At 37.7% G+C, this 19,575-nt stretch overlaps 1 long non-coding RNA gene across 1 annotated transcript in view; it reads right to left on the bottom strand.

Annotated features, from left to right (window-relative positions):
* LOC135214126 (uncharacterized) overlaps positions 1 to 4,469 on the bottom strand; it is a 361,523-nt gene extending 357,054 nt beyond the window's left edge. Inside the window, exon 1 of the long non-coding RNA XR_010314277.1 lies at positions 4,205 to 4,469. This is a non-coding gene — a long non-coding RNA (uncharacterized LOC135214126). The remainder of the gene's footprint in view (positions 1 to 4,204) is intronic.
* Between the last annotated feature and the right edge of the window lie 15,106 nt (positions 4,470 to 19,575).

Here is a 19,575-nt window from a genome sequence, read left to right as displayed (position 1 = left end):
ATCACAGTTAGGTTTATATGTCATTTTTACCTACTGGGGGCCGAAATCCCCTCCCCCGGTTAGGCAACATACCCTTAGGTTAGTTTGTTATATGTTGGTTTCCCTACTAGGTTAGGTTAGGTTACGTTCCTTACTAGGTTAGGTTAGGCCTTTAAGGGGGGGTACGGGGGGGCGAAGCCCCCCTGGTCAGGCAATGTTCCCTACTAGGTTAGGTTAGGTTAGGTTGGTTAGGTTACATTCCTTACTAGGTTAGGTTAGGCCTTTAAGGGGGGGTACGGGGGGGTGAAGCCCCCCTGGTCAGGCAATGTTTCCCTACTAGGTTAGGATAGTTAGGTTGGTTAGGTTGGTTACATTCCTTACAAGGTTACGTTAGGCCTAGTATTTCCCTACTAGGTTAGGTTAGATTACGTTCCTTACTAGGTTAGGTTAGGCCTTCAAGGGGGGGTACGGGGGGCGAAGCCCCCCTGGTCAGGCAATGTTCCCTACTAGGTTAGGTTAGGTTAGGTTGGTTAGGTTACAATCCTTACTAGTTAGGTTAGCCTTAAGGGGGGTATGGGGGGGCGAAGCCCCCCTGTTCAGGCAATATTCCCTACTAGGTTAGGTTAGGTTAGGTTGGTTAGATTACATTCCTTACTAGGTTACGTTAGGCCTAGTATTTCCCTACTAGGTTAGGTTAGGTTACGTTCCTTACTAGGTTAGGTTAGGAATGTAAGGGGGGGGTAACGGGGGGGCAAAGCCCCCCTGGTCAGGCAATGTTCCCTACTAGGTTAGGTTGGTTAGGTTACATTCCTTACTAGGTTAGGTTAGACCTTTAATTTAAGGGGGGGTACAGGGGGGGGCGAAGCCCCCCTGATCAGGCAATATTCCCTACTATTGGTTAGTGGTTAGGTTACATTCCTTACTAGGTTACGGTTAGGCCTAGTAGTTCCCTACTAGGTTAGGTTAGTTACGTTCCTTACTAGGTTAGGTTAGGCCTTTAAGGGGGGGGTAGGGGGGGGCGAAGCCCCCTGGTCAGGCAATATTCCCTACTAGGTTGAGGTTAGGCTTAGGTTTTAGGTTAGGGTTAGGTTATTGGACTTACCATTCCTTACGTAGGTTAGGTTTTTTAGGCCCTTTTAAGGGGGGTACGGGGGGCAAAGCCCCCTGGGTCAGGCAATATTTCCCTACTAGTTAGGTGTAGGTTAGGTTCCATTTCCTTACTAGTTAGGTGTAGAGGCCTTTAAGGGGGGGTATGGGGGGCAAAGCCCCCCCCCCTGGTCAGGCAACATTGCCTACTAGGTTTAAGTTCCCTACTAGGTAAGGTTACATCCCCTGCTAGGTTAGGTTATGTTAGGTTGGTTTGGTTCTTTAAAGGGGGGTTACAGTAGGCCTAACCCCCCACCCCTGGTCAGGCAACATCCCCTACAAGTTAATTAGTTTTTGTTATATGCTAACCTATGTTAATTTGGTCTTTTGTATTTATTAAAACAACTATAGGCATTATTACACATTTACCACCCAGGACTTAAATCCCACCCCCTCCTGGGCCCGTTATATATGTATTTGTATTATTTCATATTTTGAACCCATCCCACATTTACATTTAGTTCCTTAACTACCCATTTACTTTTATTACCCTTAACATTGCCAACTTATCTTGTTAAGTGCTTGTTCATTTACCTCGGGAGCCCCACCCTGCCTCAACCATAGCATCAAAGCATTTTTACTACTCCACCCCACCCCTCTCCTACCCTGTTTTCTATGGTCTGGCCTCCCTGCCACCTCCTAACTGTAGAACTCCAACACTGTTGAATCTGCCGCCATGACATCCACTGCTGCATTCTACTTTCACGCTCGCCCCAGCCCCTCACCAGGAACTCTTTGCCAACTTCATGTAACAATTGTTACATGAGTTTACAAAGATTTTTCTGCCTTTACTCAGGTAATTAGGATCGACTAATCGGTTTTTGCCAGGACCACGGCCTCCTGAGAAAGCAGGTCTTTTGCCCCCATTCAGTCGACTCCAAGATACGGGAGGAGAATGTATAACTTCGTCGGGTACTTGGCTGTTGCTAATTTCAAGCTGCATTTTGAGGAACCAAGACCCGCCTCCACGCATTCTTAAAAGCAGCTGCTGCTTTGTACCCTCCACCCCTTTAAGGTAAGGTCCAAACATTATTCTTAATTATTATGTTTTAGGAAAGTGAGTGTTAGGCTTTTGCCGAAAGTTGCGTCAAGGTATGTTACTATTCAGTGGGGTGCTGCTAAGACAACTCGTACCTTCCACCTTACCCCGCCCACCCCCACCCCCTGTGCGTTACCCCCCCCGCCCCCCCCCCCCCCCAGTGAACATATGGCTCCGTGGTGGTTGGGGAATTTAAACATGGCGGCTGTGTTTACATTTCCTTCACGGTAACGAATACTTGGTACCTTCCTATAGGACCGTTCTTCGGTGACTTAGACTATGGCAATTGACATTTTCTATGTTATTTTAGTTGCTTTACAAGGGTTGTAAGGAATATTTTTTTCGTTTGGTTGGAACTAAACTTTAATATACCTTTGAGTTTGGTGCAGCTATTATGTAACTTTCAAAGGTCAATTAACTTGCGTAGTTTTTTACAGCCGGGGGGCCGAAAGGATATTACTTTTAAATCTTGTACAGTAACTCAAATAACATAGGAATCAGTCAATTGCCATAGTCTAAGCCACCGCGGATTGCTTCTGTAGAAATACCGAAGCCTTACGTACTCTATCACGTTCCAACTTCCTAACATAAGAAGAGAGAGCCTTATATTCTTCTTCATTCAATACCTTACATTCACTACAAGGGTTAGCAAAAGAACATTCATTCCCCCTGCATTTCATGCAAACCGTGTGAGGGTCCACCGAAGCTTTCGGTAACCTCACCTTACATCCTTCATTCACGCAAACCCTAAACAAAACAGAAGTTTTAACTACTGAATCTAGGTCAGACATCGTTAAAGAAAATCCAAATCAAAATCAAAACGGTCCACAATTAGCGTATGCCAAGCCAAACAAAACGAATACATCACCAAAAGAAGTCCAAATTAACTCCAGGCAAGCGAGAATCGAAAAACTATCGAGAGGAACCGACAACAGTTGTTATCGTTCCCGCGACAGAGAAAAATCTGACAAGCAAGGGGGATTGGTTCGTACATCCGCCACCCAGCGGCGGGTAAGGTAGACCACCTGACCTACCTGTCGCGTGTGCCGCGAGATTTGAAATTCTGTCGGGAACGTCGGAGACTATAGCTAAATATATATCTGTCAGGGAAGTTCATGTACAAAAACAACTTTTGATTAGGCTGGTATCAATTCAATCACATCATGGTGTTTTGTCTGAAACAAGTGCAATGTCAGCATTTTGAGAGTTCTGACAAATCGCAACAAACAATTGCAAGTAGCCCAGCTTTCAAAACTATGGTAGATCTAGGGTACTTATCCGCAGCGGCCTTGACTATGGCAGTTGCAGTTTTTCTATGCAGTTTTTCCTACTGAACAAGAATTTTAAGTAATATTTATTCGGACGACTGTACTAAACACGGCGGAGTACATTAGATGCCACAATCCCTAGCAGATGTCGTATCCGCGGTTATATTCCTTGCAGTCCGTGCGGAATGCTTCTGTAGAAATACCAAAACTACTTCACAAGGAACTGGGTAACCTCCATAGCAGGCTAGGCTACCTACCTACATGATAAAACAAGTGTAAGATTCAATTTTCAAGAGTTGTAGAAGGTGGTAAAGGTGTATAGAAGAGTTGTACTCATTATTAGGTATCCAAGATCAAGAGCAGCTTAAAATCGGTTCAAAAGACAAAAGTTTTGCCCCTGTCCTAACCTACCTTTCTTCTCTTAACCTAGGTATCCTTAACCCTGGGTGCAGTGCAATGACCTACACTGGGGCTTGGATCCCTGGACAGCCTCAATGTGAAACTGTGCAAAGTCATGATGGTGTGTCCAACTATTTTGCAGTATATTTGCCAGATGGTTTGATCTAACCTTGTGGTAAATACCTAGCCTACGACCAGCACTGGGCATAGGCCTATCAGTCATATCTGCCTAATATTCTACGGCTAAGATAACTGGTTAGGTAGCTTGGACAGAATGGTTCAAAACTAATTTTGAAACTATAGGCCTAACTATAACACCCAGTGCGTCTTTGATTAAAATACAATCTAATAAACGTATATGCAATTCGCTTACCTTAGTATGTTCCATGGTGTCTTGCAATGGCTACAATAGGTAGTAGCTACCTACTATATGTTAGCCTTTGAAAGACTTGCCTAGCACTGTTCGCCTTAAGCTAGCCTAATTCAAGCACCACTGAACTAAAGTAGTCTAAAAATTCGAAGTGGTCATTTATAAATGAAACAATCAAATTCAATTAAGTAGCTTTCCAAATTAAGAACCACGAACACCAACAAACGAAATCCACGTAAGTTCTGCAGCCTGCAGGGTACGAACAGGGTTACAAGGTTGACAACTCGCCAATTCTGATTGTTAGAAAACGTTGCCAAGTAGATCGCACTGTCATATGATCTACAACACCACCACCAATATATATATATATATATATATATATATATATATCTATATATATATATAATTTATCTAGATATCTATATATAAATATATATATATATATTGCACAAGAGAGAGAAAGAGAGAGAGAGAGATTTAATCAGCTGTAGCCTACCTACCATTTGAGGTCCATTACTACTAGTTTCTCTTCTATTTCGATTTTCGATCATTCTAACCTACTATGCAGCCATATAAAACACATTGTAAAGCAGCATCTATCTAAAACTCGGGAAAATATTCATTAGAAGGAATTATTTAAAATTGTTGAAACTTCCTGTAGCAACTTCCCATTAGATGTATTACAACAGGGTAGCAGAACCATATTAGGCTAATTTTTCAATACCTCCCCTAACACCACCCCAAGAAAGGTGCTTCCCTTAACTTGAAAAAACAAGTTATGTTCCCTCCACTGAAATACCATCTTCAACGTGAAATCATATGTTCAAATTTATAAAGCATAGTTTATCGGAAGACTATATAGGTCTTCAGTGCAAATTCTTCGAGATTCTTCAATACAAATGTTCCTCCAGCAGGGTTACAGTGATTGCTTTTGTCCAAAATAGTTATCCAGATTGGTACATCGCCATTACGAATAATATTCCAATCAAGAGTTAGGATATAACGCTACTGGCTGTTTACATGAGCTTTCTAAGAGTATAATCAGTTAGTTCAAGGGCAAACTCGGGGAACCGAGATCGTGAATGGCTCAGACAAATTGTTTGCATAAGTTCTTAATGTTCCTTGTATTCCAAAGTTTTCTGGAGCGCACGTGCAAGTGAGAAGTTATTTTGCAAACTCTGATGAGGAAGTTATGGCCTCTAGACAATTTTGTTCAGCAATCTTTCATCCTTCAGCGTTTTTCTTGTAGCCAGAAGGGTAGAAAATTCATGTCATCCTCAAGCTTTACGCTGCTATAGATACAATATTATTCTGAGCATTACAAGTGAAATTTTTTTTCAAGCTCATTGACAAGGCTTGAGCAGGTTCTTCCTTTTTAATAAGCAAATTCGTTTAAGACCTGTCCAAAAATATATAAAATGCAGTTCACTGGCATCATCTGAATATATAGCACGAAGCTCGCTGGAAGTATACCTATCGCATGAGACAACTTCAATTTGAATATGAGTTTTTAGTGAGTCCCATTTATCATGAAGACTTTTAGCACTATTACATCTTGTAAACCCCCAATAATGATGGTTCATTCACATAATTATTAAGTTTATAGATTTCTGAATTAGCTCCTCTTCTCTTAACAGATAATGTGAAAACAACGGTAAGTTTCTCTCAACCTGTAATTAATATTTGATGGTAGTTCTTCTGATGCATGAGAGCATACCTACACGCGAAGAGAATGGCAAGAGTATTTTACGAGAATTATGTATGGAATGTCTTCCCATCACCATATATAACTAGCTGGTGCCGTAAACTATTTTAACGTGCCGATAAAAAAATAAAATAAAAACAATAATAATAAAACCTCCGTTGGGGTCCTGATAACTGAAAGAAGTTCAACAAACTGAATTTACTTGTTGTTTGCAATTGAAGAATCGAACGCAAATGCACATGCTTTGTCCATAGACACATCTATGAAATAGAAAAGGGCAAATACTTCATGTAAGACTTCCCAATGCTGTGTATTTGAGCCTATGCACTCGAGTACTTTTTTTAACTTGAAGTACATGGACCATTTTCTTAAAAACATCACACAAATGATCTATGGAATTAACTAAGGAATAACAAGCGACATGTACTGAAATCTGTAATTCGAGCTTTGTAACTTTCTTTTCCTTCAAATAAAAGAAAAATTTTCAAACTTGTTTGCTTTGGGCATAATCTAGGTACCTTCTCTTTTTCCTTCACTGATACTTCAGGTTTTCTTAAATCAATTTTGTGAGCTCTAAGTTCTACTTTGAACACTTAATAGCCTTTTGAGCAGTGAATTTCACTATTTATTTTTCAAATATTGAGTCTCTCACCCAGGGTCTTTGCAAAGCTTCAGTGTATCTAGTTCTCTGGCTCATGGTGAAAACCCCGAAACACGAGAGAAAAAATAACTTTCACGAGCTAATTGAATGCAGGTGAATATCTTGTAACTTGAATGTGTAACAAGTCTTCTTTCCCACTGTTATCCCTACATTAAAGGGTTGGTTGCCTGATGCGCCTTCTCTACTGCCTTCTATCAAAGGCATCGTCCTCCACCAAACCTTTTCTCTCCATATCTTCCTTCACTTTATCTCGCCATCTAATTCCCTGTCTCCCTCTCGATCTTCTTCCTCTAACAGGTTCCTCCCAAGCCCTCTTCACTCTCTCCTCGTCATCCATCCTCAAGAGGTCACATGTCAGCTGTTAAGTCACCCTGGTTGACAATTACTCTTTAATCTTCTTAATTGCTAGCTGGAGGAAGATTTTATTTATAATATCTGAATCCCACGAACTCTGTGAGATACTCATTGTGTTTCTTTCTTTAATCAAAGATTCTACCATCTGGCTTTTAATCTGACAATTGCTGCTATAAATTATAAATGACAAATTCCAGTTTGTTTTATGATTATGGTTATTTATGTGGTTAGAAATAGCTGAGCATTCATATACTCCTGTGTCTTTGGAGATTGGCTTTTGTTGGATGTTAATCAGGAATTTAGCTAAGGTATTTGGGTAGGTAAGAGCAAAACGGTTAGAGTTTCTGAGGGTCAGTGTAAACGTCTTAATCCTGTCCAGGTGTGGGATTTTTATTTTCATTTTGTTGTTAGGCATCTCTCTGGTCTTGTTTAGAAGGGGCGCTAGAAGATTGTGTTCGCTTTATGAATCGCTTTTCAATTATTTTCACGATACTTTAAAGATGACATGATAAATAAAGTAACTAAAATATTGAATGTATGAAAGTTAAAATTTTGGTTTTCTGTATATGGTACATTTGTATAATGTTGTGTCTCTAACTGTCAAAACATCAAGAAAAGTTTTTTTTTGTCTGTTTCCTATTCAACTTTAAATTTGATTCTGGGCACTAAAGCATTTAATTTTGAAAGACACTCGTTGAAATTGCCCCACCTATTATCCCAAAATTTTAGGATATTATTTACTATCTTTAGGTTTTATTGCATTTATTATTGTAGTTTCAAAATATTCCATGCATAGATTAGCTAAAATAGGACATAAAGGTCTACCCATACTACACCCAATTTTTTTTCTTTATAGAATGACTTCCCAAAAGAAAAGACGTTATTAAGAACTTCTAATTCAACTAACTTTATTATTTTATCTAGCGCCAGTGGGAAATTATCTGAATAGGGGGCTAATTTTTCCCTTAAAATTTTTAGAACGTCCTGTACTAGTACTTTAGTGAGTAGGGAATCGACGTCTAGGCTCAAAAGTTTTATGTTGTGAAGTAGTATATGAGCTTCTCTGAATTTGTGACAGAAATCTTCCGAATGTTTAATGTGACCGGGAGAAAATGTGCCTAAGAAAGGGCATAAGGAGGCCAGTTAACCACTTAGAAATTTTATAGTTGAAAGCTACGGCATAAGAGATAATGGGTCAGAATGAAAGATTATCTTTGTGAGTTTTAGGAAGGCCATAAAAGTAAGGTAGTTTTGGGTTAATGACTTTAAATTTCTCCAGAAGTTTAATGCTTTTTGTTATTGCCAATTAATCTTAGTTTTCTAAAAAAAATTCTATGGGGACGTTTTGGAGGTTTTTCGTCAATTTATCATAAGTGTTTGTGTCACTAAGGAGTTGATTGATTTTGTCGAGGTAAAAGTCTTCGTTCATGACCACGGTTTTGCCATCTTTGTCGGATCTTCTTATTACAGCATCTAACTTTTGTATCGAGCTAATGCATTCAGTAAAATGTCTTTTAAACATATCTCTTCACGGCTGCAATTTTTATCTTATATGAATTTAAAGAAAACAGCTATAAAAATCTAGGTTATTTTTCCGATCTGGCATGAGGGCAAAGGATAAGCCAAGGTTTAAGACTAAGTGTTGGTTTACGGTAAGGACAGGTGTTCGATAAATTTAAAACGTTACCTTGTGGCTCAAGATTGTTCCAAGCACTATTGTTTATTAGGATATTTAACTTGCCAGAAAGTCTGTTGGAATGAGTCGTGCTATTACAGGCAGCAATGTTAGAACAAAATTAAACCAGATAGCTGCATCAACTAAGTTTAATTTATAATAAAGTTTCTATTTTTCCAATTATTCCTGTCTTTGTAGGGTAAAGGTCATGCATTTATTTCATCAAACGGAGGGCATAGACATCTCCGGAACGTTTTCATTTTACCAGTAGATATACGTATATATATATATATGTGTGTGTGTGTGTGTGTGTGTGTGTGTGTGTGTGTGTGTGTGTGTGTTACGCATAATGTGGATAATTGCCTAATGTGAACATTAGGCAGAAAAATGGCCTAATCTCCATATTAGGCAATTTGTTTTGCACAATGTTGACAATAGGCAAATTACTTGCCTATTGTTAACATTATGCATGATTTTCAGATTAGGCGAGGGTATTTTGCCTAATGTGAATTGAATGACGAACCACTGTAACTGGAGTGTTGTTCGAATGTTGTTCAAAACTTTGGGTCTGTCACTTAAGCCATTATCCATTGGTCAGTGTGCTACGCTGAAGGTCCCGGATGTCGATCGTGGTCCAACAGATCCTAAGAATCTGTTAGTGGACGTCCTCAAGGAACAAGATGGACTATACACTGTAGGTTGTCGGGAGGGAATTCTTGGACCAAAATTTACAGCAGCTGATCTAAGTGCAATCAAACAGGCCCTGATAAAGTCTGGAGAGGTTCGATACCTGCCTATCGATTAGAACAGCAACAGCCAGAGCCACTGGCGGGCAAGGATATATAGTGTCAATGTACTACTCAATGTACATCAGGACGATGCAGCTGCCTAAGAAAAAAATTTGAATGCAACTCGCACTGTCACCCGGGCAGATCATGCAAAAATTTCTGACTGGACTCAACTGAACCCTGAGATCTATTGACTTACTTCTCTTTTACTGATATTGCATTAATTATGTTTGTATTTATTCAAATAAATTAGAATTCTTTTAGCTGTCTCTACATTAACCATGTTACATTCTCTTGTAACTCCCATGGGTTGTCTGTTGAATAAATTCCCATTTCTACACTAAACCATAATATATATGTTTAGATTAGGCAGTCGTATTCACATCGGGCAAAATTGAGCTGCCTAATTTGAACAATAGGCATGTTTGGCCTAATGTTAACAAATTGTAAACTTTAAGCAAACTGCTTGCTTAATGTACACATTAGGCAATTTTCTGCCTAATGTTCACATTAGGCAATTATCCACATTATGCGTAACATATATATATATTATATATATAATATCTATATATATATATATAGATATATATATATATATATATATATTATTATGAAAAGTTAACGTAAGTCTTTCATGCCGCTAAATGAAGGTGTTTTTTTTTTCTCACCGCCGGGTGTTTCGCTTGTTACTGGTATAACATCCATGGAGGATAATTTTCTCTTTTCTTTTCACATTTTTGAGTCGTTAGGTGATTCAGCGAAGGTTTGGTATATAGAATTTTCGTCTCTAAAAGGAGTTCCGCCCCAGTCGGTTTGAGCGAGAGGTCAATATAATAATATATATAAAACATCACAGCTTGACTGCTTTGCTACTGGCCTCTTCTGGTGGGTGTTCTGCGGCAGGATAATATTCAACGATTCGTCGTCTGTGTCTGCCCTTTTGAGTCCTGTATTGTGTGAGGACACTGTATTACGGTAAGCGTAACTATTAAAAGTTGTTGAGCGTGGATATTGACACTGTCGTGTCACTGACATTACGGGGATTGTTGATGGTATTCAGCAGAATTAACTTAAACTGTGATCAATGATGGACGTAGGGAGACGTACCTCCGGTAAGTGCACTTAAAGAATAGTGTTTTATCAACGTTTAACGCTTAGGTATATTAGAGGCTTCGAGTTACTGGTGGTAATCGACAAAATCATTAGGAATAGTATACAGTATTGGATTTATGTATAAGCGTGTTAGCTAAAGATTTGTATTATTACTGTAAGTTACTATGAGATTCAGGGTCTCTGTAACACGGTTTTTTGGACTTTGCTCCTTGTCAAAGCATCGGATGTAGCTGAAAGTTGACATATATATATTTTACAACCACACACAAATTTTGTCAGCATTATCAATAACCTAAACCCGATAGTTTTAACTTTTATAGAGTAAAAATGATCTAGCCGACGCCATGGCCAATGATTACGAGCCAAGAGTCGAAAAACATTCATTACGTAAGCAAGGTAAACAAACACCTTTGACGAAATGTTGCCCCACCCATCCACTAGACAGAACTCCATCGGTTCTGAAACCCAAAGACTTTATGAATGGCGGAACGATACATAGATGTGGGTGGGGTATCAGTGCTAGCGTAGTAATAGTAGTGCCGCAACAGTATAGCAGTAATATACATGAATTAAACGTTTAGGCCAACTGCTGGGATCCTTGAGGATCATTTAGCACTTCTTTCAACTACTCGAGAAATTAGTTTTTATAGCCAGAAGTTAAATTTTCTAATCCAACAATGCCCATGGTAGCCTTCAGTGTTATCCTGAATTATAACGAGGCGAAAGTGGGTGGAGCCCCATGGTTATCATTTTGACGATAATTATTGGTGAATGTTTAAAGTCAATGTACGGTACCGGCTATTTTCTCTTTCAGTAAATAGGTGATAGCCAATAAATAAAAATTGCTTGACATTGGATATAGCAGTTATCAAATCAAGCTTGTTTACTATGTTTTTGAAAATTACCAACTATTCCCTACATCTTGTCAATCTGATTGTGACCTATAAAGTAGACTGTAATTTCTTAGGAAACCTATTTTGGGAGTTAGACTAATAATCGAAGTGTTTTGTATTTATTAACATATTTTGTTGGTTTGTTCATTATGACAATTATCACTGGAGAGGTTCCAGAGTTCATAAAGGTGTACTGCTTTGCTTGCATTTAAATTTGTATGTCATTGTTGCCAGAGGTTTAGCCTTCGTTACGTATATAGCCAATCATCCATCGAGAAAGAGGGAAGAAATGCTGTCATAAGTTACGTAACGAGTGCGTTCGAAACCTTTTCTCTAAGTAAGTTGGCCCGTCTTCAAAAAAAGTCACTTTTACATTGTAAGTACCAAATTTAGTCAACCTACGTAATGCAGAATACAGTCAAAATCTATGTGTAGATATAATATGTATTCTGAATAAGCGTTATATTTATGAAATACATAGATAAAAAGTTATTGCGAAAAAACCGTGTTACAGAGGCCCTGAATCTCATAGTAGGTTTAGGAATTTGGTTGTTATAACTAGAATCAAGGGTCATTTTGTTTATCTTTGCCTTCTACTGTCGTATGTTGGAGTTGTTTTTCGCCACCGTGAGGTTGTATTTTCTCTCTCCCTCTTTGACTTTTCCTCCTCCTGTCGGTATACATTTTAGTGTAGGAGAATGAGGAATGCTTGTGTTTTGTGGTTGGAGCTGAATACGGTATCTAGCCCCAGCCATCATTTACGGCTATCTTTAATTGGTTAATATATATTGTTATTTTTATTTAGTTACTCTTTTCTTATTCCTCTTGGTGTGTACAGTGCTTTGCTGAGGATCCTGACTCCTGGGGTTTAATAGCCTTTTTGAAGTCATATTTAATTATTTTCGAAAATCTGCCTATTAGAAGGGGTTGTGTGAGGGAAGAGTATAATTTCTCTTGTTCTTTTTATGCTAGAAATTTTGGGTATTCATACAACCTGGATCTGGTAAATATCTTAATTTTGGTTTCACACGAGATTTGTGTAAGAGGGGATAAAATATACATTATGGCTGGTCTAAGGCTCTGAAGAAAATTCTTTATTTTGAAAAGCATATTAGTTCTGTACTCTATCAATGAGCAAGAGGCCATAATATTATATATATACATATATATATATATATATATATATATAGATATATATATATATATATAATATATATCTATATATATATATATATATATTATATACTATATATATATTGTGACGAAGCGCCAAGTATCTGGTTACTACACTTACCTTTCATTAATTGTTACCTCACAACCGCCAGACACCTGAACCTTCATCACAGGTACTAAACGACTGAATATTCTAAAGGCAACAGTGATCCCTTAAACAACTTGCCAGCATTACAGAAAATCAGACTAAGTTCATCAAAACAGGTGTGAGGTAATCTTGTAAGTAATTAAATCAATTCAAGGGCATCACTCCATCAACAACTTTAGAAGGCTAAGTATTTCCCTAATTTCAGAAGGCTAAGTACTTCCCTGGTTCTAAGTCACTTCAAGTAAATTAAAGGATGACAGCTCAATTACCACTCTATGTTTCTACCTAATCACAAATATAATTACTGGTGAAAAAAAAACACTAATAAAAATTTTAAATACAAAAATTTATTATCAAACTCAAAATTTATAAGTGAAATTCACAATATCAGGGAAAATTACTGTTACTTGAAAACAAAGCAAAGTTTAATTAATTCTTGAAGTAATTGAGTAAAATTAAATGAAAATTAATTTATCACAAAATTCAAGAAAATTAATTCAATCAAAATTCAAATGTGGTAGGTAATAATCAAAATTTGGAAATTAATTCACAAGTGCTAAACAACAATAAAACTTGAAAAGATTTCTAAGTAAATGCAAATTAATTCACAAGTGTTAAATTCAATTAAATGTGCAATGATTAAGTAATGAAAATAACTAAGTTAATTAAATTGTGAATGCAAATGAAAATACAGGAAAAATGTGGAAAATACCAAAATTGTAGAAAGTATTAATCACACAAAATATAAAATAAAAACACACTTCAACAAGAAAAAATGAATAAATGCACACAAAAAAATCACTTCAAATGAAACAAACACAAAACAAAAATTTGCAATGTGTAAAAATTGAAATTGTTTCACTCAAAACATTGTAACTATTAGTTCTCTAAACATTGTAACAATTAGTTATTAGTTTTTTTTTTTACCAAACCACTGTTACTATTAGTTGCAACAAATAAATTCATAGAAACACTTTACCTTAGTACCAAATTTCTTTCTGCTGCAGCTTGTTTCCCAATTTCACCACACAATATTACTCAAATGAAAATAAAAGGCGCCGTTGCACACTTGTACAGTGTCTGTTCAGATTCCACAAAAAGCACTAAATAATACTAAATAACTCTAAGAAATATCAAATCTGAAATCTATATGAGTGACCAACAATTACGTACACTAAAGTCTTTACGTTAATATTAAATCATAAGTGGCGTGCGAGAGAGAGAGAGAGAGAGGGAGATGTCTGAATGCCAGGGATTCAAATTCTGTAATGAAATCTTTTTGCTCTCGGTAACTGGACAGTGGAGATGGCACAAAACGTTTTGGGCATGCATTAGATAATGCAATCATTCTAGAAGCTTCTAATATGACGTAACTTTACAGAAAAATCGTTAAATCTGCACGTGTTTATTGAAAAAGACATACGCTTATGAAACCAGTATGCTCAACAAAGACACGACTCGCTCGAAACAGAAATCCCTTATCAAACGTGATGACAGGTTAGGAAAACAAACGGAGATCTCGAGTTCCTCTTATCTAGAGGCGATGACATATTAAGGAAACAACTCTAGCTCGGAACGGGCAAAGTTAATCTCTCTCTCTTTTTTCATTCTACATTATATACTCTTTTAAATTATGTTATGCAGAATATGAACATACATTTTAAGACATCCTACCACTCTAAGCTAGCTAAGGAATCTGAAAGTGTTGCAAAACTCTATATGAAACATTTCATACAGACTAGGAGAAGATATATTCGTTATAAAAGTAGCAACATATAATATATATATATATATATATATATATATATATATATATATATATATATAACTGGAAATGTAAATAAAATATGGCCGTTAACATTTCACTAACATTCGACACATGGTTTTATCTTAACGAATGTTGATGTATAAACTGGATTCTAAAAGAGTTTTAGTCTTAATTATAAAGACGTTGTAGGCATGGAAGTGAAATTACTGCCGTGAGGATGCTCCTCTGGCGCTTGTCGTAGGTTGCCTGAGGCCTCTCCCCACTAGGCGAGGTAAGATTAGGAAAGGCGAAGGTCCTTTCCTATAATCCCAGTGACTGCCGGACAAAATGTGGCGAATGGTCATTTGTGGGCCTTACTTCGTGAAATGTGGGTTTCCTGACCATGTAACAAGAATGGCTCCTGCGTAGCTATAGCTAAGTGAGGGTTTCTCTTTTAAAACATGTAGAGCTTTTGGCATGCGGAGGCAACGGCTGCTTAGGCGTTGTCAGCAACACTTATATTAGGTATCAGGTCCTGTCAAATCAATTTAATATTGTACTGGTAGCTGCTATTCTTCCTGGTGGCACCTTTCTGAACGTGGCATGAAATGCTCTTAGACGCTTCTTGGTAGATCTAGAAATCTTTCATGAGGTGAGAGGTGGGGCCCACTTAGGATTATCATTCATATATATATATATATATATATATATATATATAATATATATATATATATATATATATAACACACTATATGTATGTATGTAAATTATATTCTCATATGCACACAGCAGTGGTAGATGTTCTTTTTGGTTGTTAGACTGTTGTTATTGATGATATCATAATTAAAAAAATGTTTGTTACTAATAATGATTTATTGCAAGAAAACAATGCTCTATTATTCATACCAATGGGGAGTGGCACGTGACCAAGTGGGCCCCAACCCTCCTCCAAATCCGCCACTGACCGCATTACGATAAGGGTATCACGAGAGGCTGGTCTGTGTCATTCTTCATCAGGAGGCTAGACATTTTTAGTTTTCTGAAAAGAAAACTATTGTGCAGGCTTTGTCTGTCCATCCGCACTTTTTCCTGTCCGCTCTCAGAACTTAAAAGCTACCGAGGCTAGACGGCTGCTAACTGGTATGTTGATCATCCACCCTCCATTTATCAAACATACCATGTTGTAGCCGTCTAGCCTTAGTAGTTTTTATTTTTTTTAAATTTTATTTAAGGTTAAAGTTTATCATCGTCCTTCTGGCAACAATATAGGCCAGGCTACCGTCGGACCGTGGTTAAAGTTTCGTGGGCCGCGGCTCATACAGCATTATATCGAGACCACCGAAAGATATATAAATTTATGGCTCATTTTTTTTTTTACTTTTATTTTTGAATTTCCAATAATTGGAAGCTGTAGCTATAGTATCATAATTGGCGTGTTCGGCTACAATTTCCCTTTGGCCACGTTCACCTTCGCGATATTTTGAACTTATCAGCATTTATAAAACAATTTTGCTCCGGCACCAAAAACTGGTGTGTAAACCTCACAGGCTGCGCTAAGAGCAAGAGCCCACGGTGACATAGTAATACCAGCTAATCTCAAAAAACTTTACAATCTGTTTAATTCAGTCTACATCTGGATTTTATTGAAGGTTTAATAAAACTATGCAAAGCTGCAGTGAAACACTAACGGCTAATTTTACATTTCTGTTCTTCTGAGTATAATTATATACTATAATTGGTAAGATGGAAACGTTCCAGGGTGTATCTAAGCCCTTCCTAAATAAATAAAGACGATAGTTAGTACGTGACCTATCAAACCCTATAGAGAAAATGGGAAAATTAGAGAAACTTTATCGTAAACTCCATCCAGCCATAATATTTAATAAAACGTGAATACGATGTCTTCTTCCAAAGCATAAACTACTTTTTAATAATGAACCCAAATAATATTCAAAGTAGCCGGTAAAGTTACAAGGATCGGGTTATGAATTTTTGTAGCCCACAGTCGTAAAAAGTAACCCAACCAGCTATTTCTATCGTAAAATAGCAATCCTGCATACAAGCACTGTCTGGTTTTTCATATTGGATAATATAGTCTTCAAATGAAAGAGAAAATGGTGATATTTGGGTAAAATTATCTCATGAATCCAGATGTATCAATTTTATGTTATTCAGTTAATTTTCATATTGATTTTGTATAAATAAAAACATGAAATTACAACTTTTAATTTGACATATTCATGTCACTCGTTAATATTGAAACGCTGATCAGCACAAACGACGTTGAGTTGGCCATCTCACGGTCTCAGTGACACTCAGTCTTTCTTGCCGAGTTGCTAAGTATGTTCATGGCGTTCGCTGTGGTATTATCGTCATTGCGTGTGTGAGTGAAGATATTCCGTCGAGATTCGGTGGGTCGTTCTTTTGGGAATGTTCCCTATAAACTGTCTTCATTTCAGCAACGGTATGTGTGTAGCATTACAGTTTTGTTGTATATGCTCAGAGGTGAGAATACTTTAACTGTGACCAGAGACATCATAAGTGGGTTTAAACACCTAGGCCTATGTGAGGCGATCAAGTAGAACTACTATTTGCTTACTAAAACGTTTAAAACCAAGGGGCCTGGTACTAGGTACTAAATACAGCACCCATGGGAGTGCCTGTGGTATTAAAACAAGGATTTAGCTAGCTACCAAGACAGGATAGGGAATGTTAATCAAAGAAAATAAACTCATACTATACTAGTAAAGAGGCTTACCTAACATTTATGCCGACATTCCTTCAAGGGATTTAGGCCTACAGCCATCTACTACTAAGTACTTTCTGTATACCTGTAGGCCTAATTACAAATAAACCTAACGACTGCTCGGCCGTGTGTGCGAGGAAAGCCTTAGGGAGGGATTTCAGGATTTGGTTCATCCTCTACTGCTACTTGTATCTAGGCTGTATAGTAGGCAGGTGCAAAGGTATTTCTACAGAAGCAGTCCGCACGGACTGCAAGGAATGTAACCGCGGATACGACATCCACTAGGGATTGGGGTGTCCAATGTATTTTGCCGTGTTTAGTACTGGCCCCGAGGGGGGTTAATTACAGTCGTCCGAATAAATATTACTTAAAATTCTTATTCAGTAGGTAAAACTGTATAAAAAAACCGCTGCCGTGGATAAGTACAGGCAGTTCCCGGGGTATGACGGGGGTTCCGTTCTTAAGACGCGTCGTAACCCGAAAATCGTCGTTAGCCGGAACGACGGAAAAATGTCTTAAATTAATAAAAAGTTATAAAAACCTTACTTGTAATCCTTTGGTTACACTACATGTTGTTTCCTGTAGTTATATGTACAACCTGGAGTTATTTTCATAAAAAAATGCTGGTTCTTGAAGGTAAAAACTATTGTAATCCTCTGGTGACACTACATTCTTGAAGTTTTATGTACAACCTGGAGTGATTTTGCCAAATCTTGAGGGCTACAAGAACAGTTGATTACTATTTACGTATCATATAGACTAATTAAAGTAAACGTATCTTTAAATAGGCTTATATATTAGTATCAACAAAACATTTACTGGCATGAGTCAGAGGCCGTTTAATGAAACGAACACTTCTCTGTCCTATCTGTTCAGAAAATAAACGTTACATCAATCCCCAAGACCATTGTTGCCAAGACGCCTCTCTCTCTCTCTCTCTCTCTCTCTCTCTCTCTCTCTCTCTCTCTCTCTCTCTCTCTCTCTGATCAAATTACTGGATAATGTCTCTCTTTGGATACTTCTATTTTGCCAAATCTTGAGGGCTACAAGAACAGTTGATTACTATTTACGTATCATACAGACTAATTAAAGTAAACGTATCTTTAAATAGGCTTATATTATTAGTATCAACAAAACATTTACTGGCATGAGTCAGAGGCCGTTTAATGAAACGAACACTTCTCTGTCCTATCTGTTCAGAAAATAAACGTTACGTCAATCCCCAAGACCATTGTTGCCAAGATGCCTCTCTCTCTCTCTCTCTCTCTCTCTCTCTCTCTCTCTCTCTCTCTCTCTCTCTCTCTCTCTCTCTGATCAAATTACTGGATAATGTCTCTCTTTGGATACTTGGAATTTGCATTGTAATCTAACCAGAAACTTAATTTTGTTATTATTACTGGAAACAAGCAATGATTTTTTCATTATTTGCGCTTTTGGACTGTTATAAACTTTGCGCATCGCAAGCTAGTATTCATTCGCTCGGAAACTAGTTCCGCATATGAGGCATCACTAAAAAAATTAGAAAAATATGACATAAAAAGTGTCGAAAATCTTCATAACCTCAAAATATTTGTTGTAATCTAACTAGAAACTTATTTTTATTAATATACTGTGCTAAACTATAAAGGATTTTTATCATAGTATGCGTTATTTAAAAGCGTCGTTAACTCGGAGCGTCGGAAGGGTCAGCGTCGTAACGTCGGAACAAACGTCGTAACCCAGGGCGGATTTTTCAATGAATATTTAAGAAAAAGCGTCGTAACCCCGGAACGTCGTAAGGCGGAGCCGTCGTAACCCGGGGACTGCCTGTACCCTAGACCTACCAAAGGTAGATCTAGGGTACTTATCCGCGGCAGCCTAGACTATGGCAGTTGCAGTTTTTCTATGCAGTTTTACCTACTGAACAAGAATTTTAAGCAATATTTATTCAGATGACTGTAATTAACCCCCCAGGGGCCAGTACTAAACACGCCAAAATACATTGGACTGCCCCCAATCCCTAGTGGATGTTTTATCCGCAGTTAGTACGTTCCTTGCAGTCCGTGCGGACTGCTTCTGTAGAAATACCGCCTATCACAGTAAGTGTCTTGACAGATTTTAGTATGATTAAACGCAGGACATTATTAAGGATACTTGGGATAGTAGCAAAACATAATTATAGCTACATTGAAAGATCGAGTTTCACTTGTGTGGTATACCTAATACAGCATTGGGAATAATCAGGGTTAAAGTATGGGGTAGATCTAAGCCGTTGTACCGCGGCGAACTAGACTATGATAGGTGACGTTTTCCTATACAGTTTTACCTCCTGAACAAGAATTTAAAGTAACATTTTTTTGGCTGGCTGTAATTAAGCTGTAATTTACCTTTG

This window comes from Macrobrachium nipponense, chromosome 45, assembly GCF_015104395.2.
Source record: "Macrobrachium nipponense isolate FS-2020 chromosome 45, ASM1510439v2, whole genome shotgun sequence".
Classification (NCBI taxonomy): domain Eukaryota; kingdom Metazoa; phylum Arthropoda; class Malacostraca; order Decapoda; family Palaemonidae; genus Macrobrachium; species Macrobrachium nipponense.
Note: the sequence above shows the minus strand (reverse complement) of the source record. Positions and strands in the feature narration are given on the sequence as shown.